This window comes from Symsagittifera roscoffensis, chromosome 3, assembly GCF_963678635.1.
Source record: "Symsagittifera roscoffensis chromosome 3, txSymRosc1.1, whole genome shotgun sequence".
NCBI lineage: Eukaryota > Metazoa > Xenacoelomorpha > Acoela > Convolutidae > Symsagittifera > Symsagittifera roscoffensis.
Window position 1 is genome coordinate 11,344,035 of NC_087064.1, and position 9,164 is coordinate 11,353,198.

The window sequence follows — 9,164 nt, forward strand, 5'->3', positions numbered from 1 at the left end:
CAAAATTTTGTTCATGGTTGCCAATCTTGTTGCTGAAATTGTTTATAAGGTTCGATTTTGTAGGTCCCAACTGCTTTTCAGGTCATATTTAGTCGCCTGGTCTTCAAGTAAACATGATGTATCAACCACAAAAAACGCAAAAAACGCAGGTTCAATCTCATTTTTAATTCACCATCCATCAATGATCATCATTAATTGGATTGGCAATCATATAACGTTGACAGCGGACATGTCTCGCCCATCCTTTAAAACTGAAAACATCCAAATTGCACCTGAGTTATCAACTCTGCAAAAAAGGACTTCTACAAAAAAAATTTTATCACCTTTTGACGACAACCGCCACATCTGTGACGGCGGCCAGAAAAATTATTATATAGGCCACAAAATCATCAGGGTTCAGACAGCGAATGACAAGAATGATATTGATGACATTGCCACCGCTGCAGATTCGGACAAAACCGTATGCCCATTTTTTGAAGATCGTCAACAGCCTGTGATGTAATTTTTTAATCAGTTTTCTGGATGAGATTTTGCAAGGTTCGCAAAATTACAGAACGTGGCTCGGAACCAATCGCAAATCGATAATGACTGCCCAAGATATGCGGATAAAAGGCCGATCTGAAGGCCAAAACTTCTGAAGAGGACGATTCGTCATTCTTCTTTACGAGGCCAAACTATGCGTTCTGTGAACTGTAAAGGAGTTGCGCAACAGGCCAAAATCAGATCTGTGGCGCAATCCGGAACGTTTCTACTTTTCTTTAATTTTTTTGCTGCTGTGGATTCCACAAACAAATACTTAAAACATTGTATCGCTCAAAACTGCTCCAAAAATAGACAAAATTGCGGAATCCGCAGTTCTATTTGTGGAATGCACAAACAAATAATAATACGTGTGTACAGTTACCTTGAACTTTTGCTTAATCCGCAACTGTAAGCGGTATCCGCATATTGTAAGCGGAAGCTGCAATTTGTAACTGGAATCCGCATTTTGTTTGCGGATTTCACTTATAATGCTGGGCTTCACTTTCACTTTGCGGAACCCACTTACTGTTGCCGAATCCAGAGCAACTAGCTATATTAGCTCGTTACTGAATCCGCAAGAAAACAGGCGTGCCGACCAATTACACGTTAAAGCTATTTGTACGCGGAAACCACGAAACTTTTGCAAGTGGAAACCAATTAGTTTTTGAAATTGTGTCTCTGGAATCCTGGAACATACCGACACAAAATTGCTCAATTTGGCCTCCTAGTTTTTAACATTTTTTTATGATGAAATACTCAAAGAAGGTGCAGATGAACCTGTTTCAATGAATCAGCGCAAAAAAAACATGTTAAATATTGAGTAGAAAAGAAAACTCTGTGATAGAACAAAATTTTCGCATGTAATCAAAATTTACTTGCCAATAATCTGTGTTTTTAGTCTGATTAAGTGGGAGATTTTGCTCAATTTTAGAGCACACCTGATCAGGGATATGATTGTTTCTAACTAATTGAAAGTGTTTCTTGCATATTTTTGTGTGTATTTGTAGGTAGTTTGAATTTCAATCATCGTTTTGAGAAGAATTAAGCAAACAGACTAACGCTCAGTGATACACAACAGTTGCTATTCGAACAAGGGATTGGCAAAACTTTTCCCGCACCAAACAACTGATCATAACTTTTACTGGAAAAACTCAATAATTTACCGAAGTTTGAATATCAATTTACCGAAGCATGGGGCAATAAGTTGTAAATAAAGCTTGGTGAAAGCAAGGGTTTTTACCGGGCGACTATTGCTGATCCATTGAATCATGGTGACAATAATGATTATATACCCAACAGTCATCTATGTATGACAACCCCGACCCATTATCGTGCACTCAAGACATTTTGAATCACTGCACTAAAACGTAAAAAGCTAGTTCAACACTCCTGTGAAAGTTTGTGTTTTGTAGGATGGCGTCAGTTTATAAACAGCGTTTTTTGTACAATCTTTGGAAAAAAAACCGCATAGCTTTGCAGCCCGGTTTCAATTCCCAGTAAAAACTATCGATGACAAACTGCTGTTTCAATTTTAATTAGTTTTTCATGTGCGATTAGGTGTTAAAAATTATTAGCTGAATTTATAAAATCATTTCTATTCATAGTTAATTGAAAAATTTGTAGAAAACCAAAAAAGTCCTGTAATTTTCCTCCAATCACCGATCCGAAGGTTTTATTTATTCATAACATTTTAGTTAAACAGAAAAACCGTGTTAAATTTTTCAAAATTTTCAAACGTTTCTGATCTTTTTGATTTAATTCAAATTGTGGATAGAGGATAAACGTAGATGGACAGCTCGTCCAGCTCTCCCCACGCATACACTGCACATCTTATACCCTGTGGACATTCCATTTACCCTTTAAGCTTATTTATTTAAAAACACCCACTCCTCTTATTGCTAAATCAGCACTGAAATTTGCTGTTTAGGCAAGTATTCAGCGCTAAATCGTTGATGGTGATAACTGAGATTTTTTATATTTATTCCTACCTCTAATCTTCGTGCTGAAGAAACAGCTTTCCAAGTAAAATGCATTGCGAACCGCCTGAATGAAAAAAACTTGTTTAAATTATACCAAGAAAAACTCAAACTTCTTGTTTTTGGCCAAAGTTTTGAATTACTAAAATATTGGCACTACAAAGAATTTTTTTGAGAAAACTAAAAAAAACTAAATGATTTTTTTGTTTTCCAAATACTACGATTTGCAAAAGCTTCGAATGAAAAAAACTTCTTTTAAAACTTCTTTTAACAAGTAATTCGTTTTGCGCATCAAAAAAATGACAAAAAAACTTTGAAAAAATTTACTCTGCTTTCTGGTCATGCTTTCTTCATATTCTAAAAGCTGATGATTTGCTTTTTATAGCAAAAAAAAAACGCTTTTTGTTTTGAAGATGCAGCAAAATAAAAACAAAAAAACACATGGTTTGAAGTTATTATAAAAAGCACTTATCCGCAGGCTTAGGGTAAAATCCACGGCATAGCTCATACCCGCACCGGAGTTCCATGGATAATAATCGATTATAATGGAAAAATGTTGTATAAAATGTTGTCATTATAATCCATTATAATCCATTATTGTGGCAAATTTAGACCACGTAATCGATTATGTGGTCATTAAAATCGATTTTTTTGAAAAATAAAAATCCATTATAATCCATTATAATCGATTATAATCCATTAGTTTTGTCACTGAAATTGATTATTTTGGAATAAAAATCCATTTAAATCCATTATATTCCATTTAATTTTTAGAACTAAATTCGATTTTTTTTGCAAAGTATTGCCAATTTTGCGAGAAATTTGCAGAATTTATGCCATGTCTTTTACTACATGTCATGTCTCAACGTCATCCCCTCGCCCCCTCAAGCTTCCCTCCTCCCCCTCAGCTAAAGGGGTAGGGTAAACTGGCGGGGGGGGCGAAGCTGGGGCGGAGAGAAGCTGGGGGGGGGGGTTGGGGGATTACGGTGAGGGGGGGGGGGGAAACTGGGGCGGAGAGAAGCTGGGGGGGGGGGGGAGCTGGTGGGGGAAAGAGAAGCTGGGGGGAGAAGAGAAGCTGGGGGGGAGTAAAGCTGGGGGGGAGTAAAGCTGGGGGGAGTAAAGCTGGGGGGGGGGTTGGGTAAATAAATTCGTGTAAACTGGGGGAGGGTAAATGGAGGACTGGTGAACTGGGGGAGGGTAAATAGAGGGAGGGGGAGTAAGCGGGGGGGGGGGGGGTAGTAAACTGGGGGCTTAAGTGGGGAGGGGAGCGGTAAGCGATAAACTGGGGGGGGGGGTTCAGAATAAATATAAATTTTATTCTGAAATGTAACATTTTATGAAACGTAATTCGTAGCAACTGCACTAAACAGAAAACGAGATAATTTTGAACAAAATTGTAAATTTCAAGAATAACCCTTCGAAAAAATCCATTATAATCTATTATAATCGATTAAAAATGGATTATTTTGCCTCGAAAACAAGTTTCATTTTCTTTCAAAAATAATCGATTATAATCGATTATAATCGATTATCTTCGGATTTTATTGCTTAGAAAAATAGTTTCATTATAATCCATTTTTAATCGATTATAATCGATTATTATTGAAATTTATTGAGACAGACCACGAAAATTCAATATAATCGATTATTATCCATGGAACTCCGGTGCGGGTAGGCCGATAAGATTCAGGCTTCAATTTATTGGTGGGATCTACTGAGTTATGACCTAAGTGGTTATACTCATAGAGTAATTTCGGATAGGGTACACTGTCTGCTCGTCACGTTATCTTATTTTCGACCGGATAGATTCGTGCAACTTCTTAGTCTAATACCGATCTTAACCTTACTCTTACTCTTATATCTCCTAGTCTCAATAGATCTAGAGTATACTGGTTTATTACGAGTCGGTCTCTTGGAGAAAGCAACTAAGTTCTAAGTGAAGCTCAAGTCTCTCTGGTGCTGAGATTACAAGTAATTTCAGCACTTAGAAATAAGTGGGTTGTTAGTTTGATGGAGTATGATTGGTTAGTATTCAAAATTTTATAGGGATAAAATATCAGAATAAAATCCAATAATAAAAACTAGTTTAGATCTGGTTCCACCCATCCGGGGTTTACAGAGTTTTTGTTTCTTAACATTCTACTGTAATGGAGGATGGACGATGATGATCGTTTTGGTATCGCGAGCATCTTTCCTTTTTCATTCAGGAAGAAGGATCTCCTATCCGTTTGCTCCAGGAAGCTGGAATCATGGATATGAACTTGTTTTTCGACGAGTGTGACCATTTCTCTGTTTCGTAGAGAACTGTGTTCCAATCTCGTTTGGGAATGGCGTGAAATTTGAGTTTGGGTGAAGTGCCTAGTGAACGGATCTGTACAGATACTCGAGATGGCCATTGTTCTGATTCAATGGATTTTTTTTGCTGCGATGCTAGGTCGTAATTTAAATCCTATGAGTGGTGACTGTAGGCAGCATATCGGTTGTGTTTTGCCATTCTGTAGTTGGAGTGTGATTGGGTCGTCAAGTTCTTCACTGCTCGTCTTTTTCATCTTTGGGTTTTGTGTAATCTATATACTGCATTATATCATTTAAGTATATATATCTTTGTTAATTTTTGTTTTTAGTTATGATTTTATTTTAGTTTTTATCGGAAAAGCGTTTTTGTTTAGTTCGGTTATTTTTCAAGAGCTACTCTCCCTTGAGTAAATCTCGTCAAAATAGGAAATGGGTCACAAAGCGTGGTTGTAGCACGGTGGGTTAGGCCGGCTATAGAGCATGCTCAGGACGTCCCTCTGGTGGGTTAGGCCAGGAGTGGGGTATAATTTCGTGCTGTTTTTTTTGTGGGGTTCTGTTTTGTCTTAACCTTTTATGTCTTTTTTATTGGGTTTTTCCTTTGATGTTTTAGTTTTGTCCTTTTATCAAAAATCAAATCATTTGGTTTGGGTTTGTCTTTCGACTTTTTTGTGTTTTATTCGTTCTTTTTCGGACTTATGAATAGTCTTCAAAAGAATAAATTATCCAGTTCTTAAGCTGGCTTAATCCGGTTTGGGCACCGTTGGTTTTCTTTCCTTAGTCTTGCTGTTAAGTTGTGATTTGTGGTGTTTAGTAAGCTGCGTTAGTTAGCTTAGTTTATCATATAATTCCTTTCCAATCGGGTTAAGGGAAAGTTTGAAACTTGTTAATACTGGTTAGAGTTGTTATCAGTAAAAGTTAAAACTTAAATTCATTATTTTAAACAATTTGTCGTGAGCGATCTGTGCGATTATCGAGAAAATTGTGGGCGAGTGAAGGGTTGTAAATTATAGAGAAGCGTCTTTTAAAAGGTAAGTACTGCTTTGCAACATTTATAAATTTACTACTTGAAAAATATAATTTTACTACTTATTGGGGGTTGAAATTATTAATTTGTTTCATCTTAACTAGATTTACTGCATGTGGCAAAATATTTTTTATGTCAAATTACTGCCAGTTGGGAGAAACTTTACTGCTTTATTTATTGCGGTTTGTTAATAGAAACTTGTATATTATGAAAAACAAAATTCTGTTTTATATTCCGTTTTTCTGTTTTATAGACGATTGATGATTGATGATTGTGCTTGTGAAGACTAGAGAAAAAGGGAAAACTTTCATTAATAATGGTTAATTTTACTTTATATTTGATTAATCTATTTAATTCATATTACCTAATCGTCGGGGAAGAATCCATGGGGAAAACATGGTGAATAACTTCGGATGAGGTTAGTAATTTTTCTAGTATGCGAATGGTGTTGTTAGTTTGAAGAAGTGGCCAAAGCAAATGGAGTGCTCTAATGGTCTTTATTTCTTCAGTGTCAGGTGCAAAATTATACGGTGTATTCTGGATGAGGCTATAGAGTTTATGATTTTATTCAGTGTTATGTATGAATTCTAGGATTGGGACTTCTGTGGGCTATAGGAATTCATGTGGGACGATCAGTGAGCGGGATTCTTCTACGTTGAAGGTCTTTTGGTTAAGGGACAGAATTTATACATCTGGGTGATGGGATCATAATTTCGGAGGATGTTTTGGAAGTTAGTATCTTTAATATAATAAGTGAAGTTAAGAAAGAATGGTGATGTGTATGCTCGGTTTGTACTGGATGAGGATTGGTTGGATTTGGAAGTTTGATCTAGCGAAGGGGTGTAATTTGTAGAGGGGGTGGGATTTGATGAGTTTGATGATGTTATGTTTGATGAAAGTTGATGAATAGTTACTGTTTGAGGGTGTTGCAATTGTTGCTGAAGTGTTATTAGATTGTCTAGTTCGTATGATATTTGTGTGTGTTCAGGGCTACTATTGTTAGATCTTTCACTGGTTAGAGGGGAATAATTGGGTGTCACGTTGGAAATGTAAGAGGGAGTCGAGAGAAGGTCATTTCTGGTTTCGAGTGGATGGATTGAAAAAGGTTTGAGAAAATGTAGATGGGCTGGGTTCGGAGTTATCAAATACATCAGGGGTCTTTTGATCTGAGTTTTCATTTTGTGAAATGGTGTGATATGCAGTGATATTTGAATTAGTAACTGAATCCATGCCGGATGAAGTGTCAACATGAGGTGATTCAAATGGGGGAAAAGCAAAAAGTGGAATGATAGGGATGTTGTTTTGAAGATTGGCTCGGTAGGAAATTGAACGATGGTGTGATCCAACCTGGCGGATTATCGTGGGCTAAAAAGATGGTTGTTTTGAGAACGAAAATTTAAGGTATGGGGTTGTTCGATTATTTGTTCGTATATGTCGTCACTTTAGGATTGCTGTGTCACTCTGTTGAATTGGGCTTTGTGGATAATTAGGTCTTGAAGATGTGATATCTGTCAGCGCTCTTTTTCTAAAATTTCGTGTTACTAACGTTAATGGATGATTATGATTTAGGTTTTGTAATTGTGGTGCCGTAGGCGTTGTATTAGTGTTGTCTTGTGAATCGTCATATGTATCCGGTGTACTTGATAATTTTTTTGTATTCTTTTATTTGAGCGTCTAAAAGTATTTCATTTATTGATGTAGAAAAAATTCCAAAAAATCCTGCAAAGAGTATGCGTGCTACGCTTGCTTGTCTGTTTAATTGTGTTTGTAGCACATGTGTTATAGATTCCTTTTATTAGAGAGAAAAAAAATCCAATGAAATTAAACATTGCGTATAATATAGTCAATCTTTCTAAGATTTAATAGGGCCATCCTAGAAACGAATGAAGTTCATTTTTTAAGTTTACAAAGCTAAAAACTTTGATTGGTGAATTATCCTTTGGTGTAAATTTTTCGCCATTTAAACAAATGTAATCTTTGATGTCTTTAAAATATCCGCTTTAGTCTTGTGCGTAAATGTCTGAAAAGCCTGCTGTTTCTGCAAGTTTACGTAAGTTTTGATCTAACTGTAAGTGTTTCCGGATAATAAATATTCTGTATAGGGTGAGTGCTAGAACTGCTTTTCGAACTGCTAGTGCAAGTGATTGTAAAATTTGCGTTCTTTCAAGTTCGCTTAATTGATGTATTGTTCTAATTCTGATAAGGATTTTCTCGAAAAATTCTGCTTTTTGTTTAATCTGAATTGAAATCTTGGTGTATGTCATAATGAATTGCGCCAAAATAGGTGTTGTTTATGAGTGATAGTTCTTTTAGGCGTGTACTACATCTTTGTCTTGTGGTTTTATTTTTCCACCAATAATTCCTGTGTTCTTGAGGAGGTTTACTGGGATGTATGAGTTTTCGTCATTTGTTGCATGATGTGTTGCGTGTGGATTTCTTTTGATTTTTCCTGTATTCGTGTCAAAACCTTGTTCATACTCAACAAGAATTTCTGAATTTTGTGTTTTATATAGTGGTTTGTTGTACTTACATACAAGTTCTGATACTCGGTAAATTTGGAAACGTGTTAATTTATTTTTTATATTGTGAATGTTTCTAAATTTTGAATTAATATGCGTAGTTTTTCCAGGGTTTACGTTTTCATAAGGACTGGATTGAACAAAATTTTTTTGATGGAATTATAACATTCTAGCGTGGACTTCTGCTACTTGAAACTCGGTATATGTGTCTTCAGGAAACCAGACAATTGTTGCTTGTGTTCGTGTAGTAGGATCGCAATATCCCTGGTCATTTTTGCGAGGGAAAGTGATTCCTTGATAAATTATAGAGTCATCTGATAGATCTCGCGTCAGTTGTACTATTTCAAGTTGTATTTTCCAATCAAAAAACCTCATTTCTTGGTATCTTTTTTTTGTATCTGCTTTACAATTTGAGGGATTGTTTATTCCAATGTGGTGTCCAATTTTTATCATGAATATCGTAATTTAATCTTCCGTGTGCGCCTTGGAATGGGAACTTATCGTCTAGTCTAATATGGCCTTGGTATCTTTCAAGTTCGGCTTGATGTGTGGAGTCTGGAAAAACTCGAAAATTTACCAATTTTTTTATTTATACCTTTGTTTGATGTGAATTTTCATCTGAGAAGTTTTTACCAGTTTTACAACAGTCAGGGTTGAGATGTAAAAGTCTTTCGGTATTGCTCTGGTAGAAAGATTCATGATCTAATCTATTTTTATTTCCGTTTGAAACTTGTGAGCAATGTACTTTCTTTTCGGAAAATGTCGCTGTGAATTTATATCCTGTTAGTGTTGTAGCTCGTGCTTTCGAGTAAAGTGTAGCTATAAAGT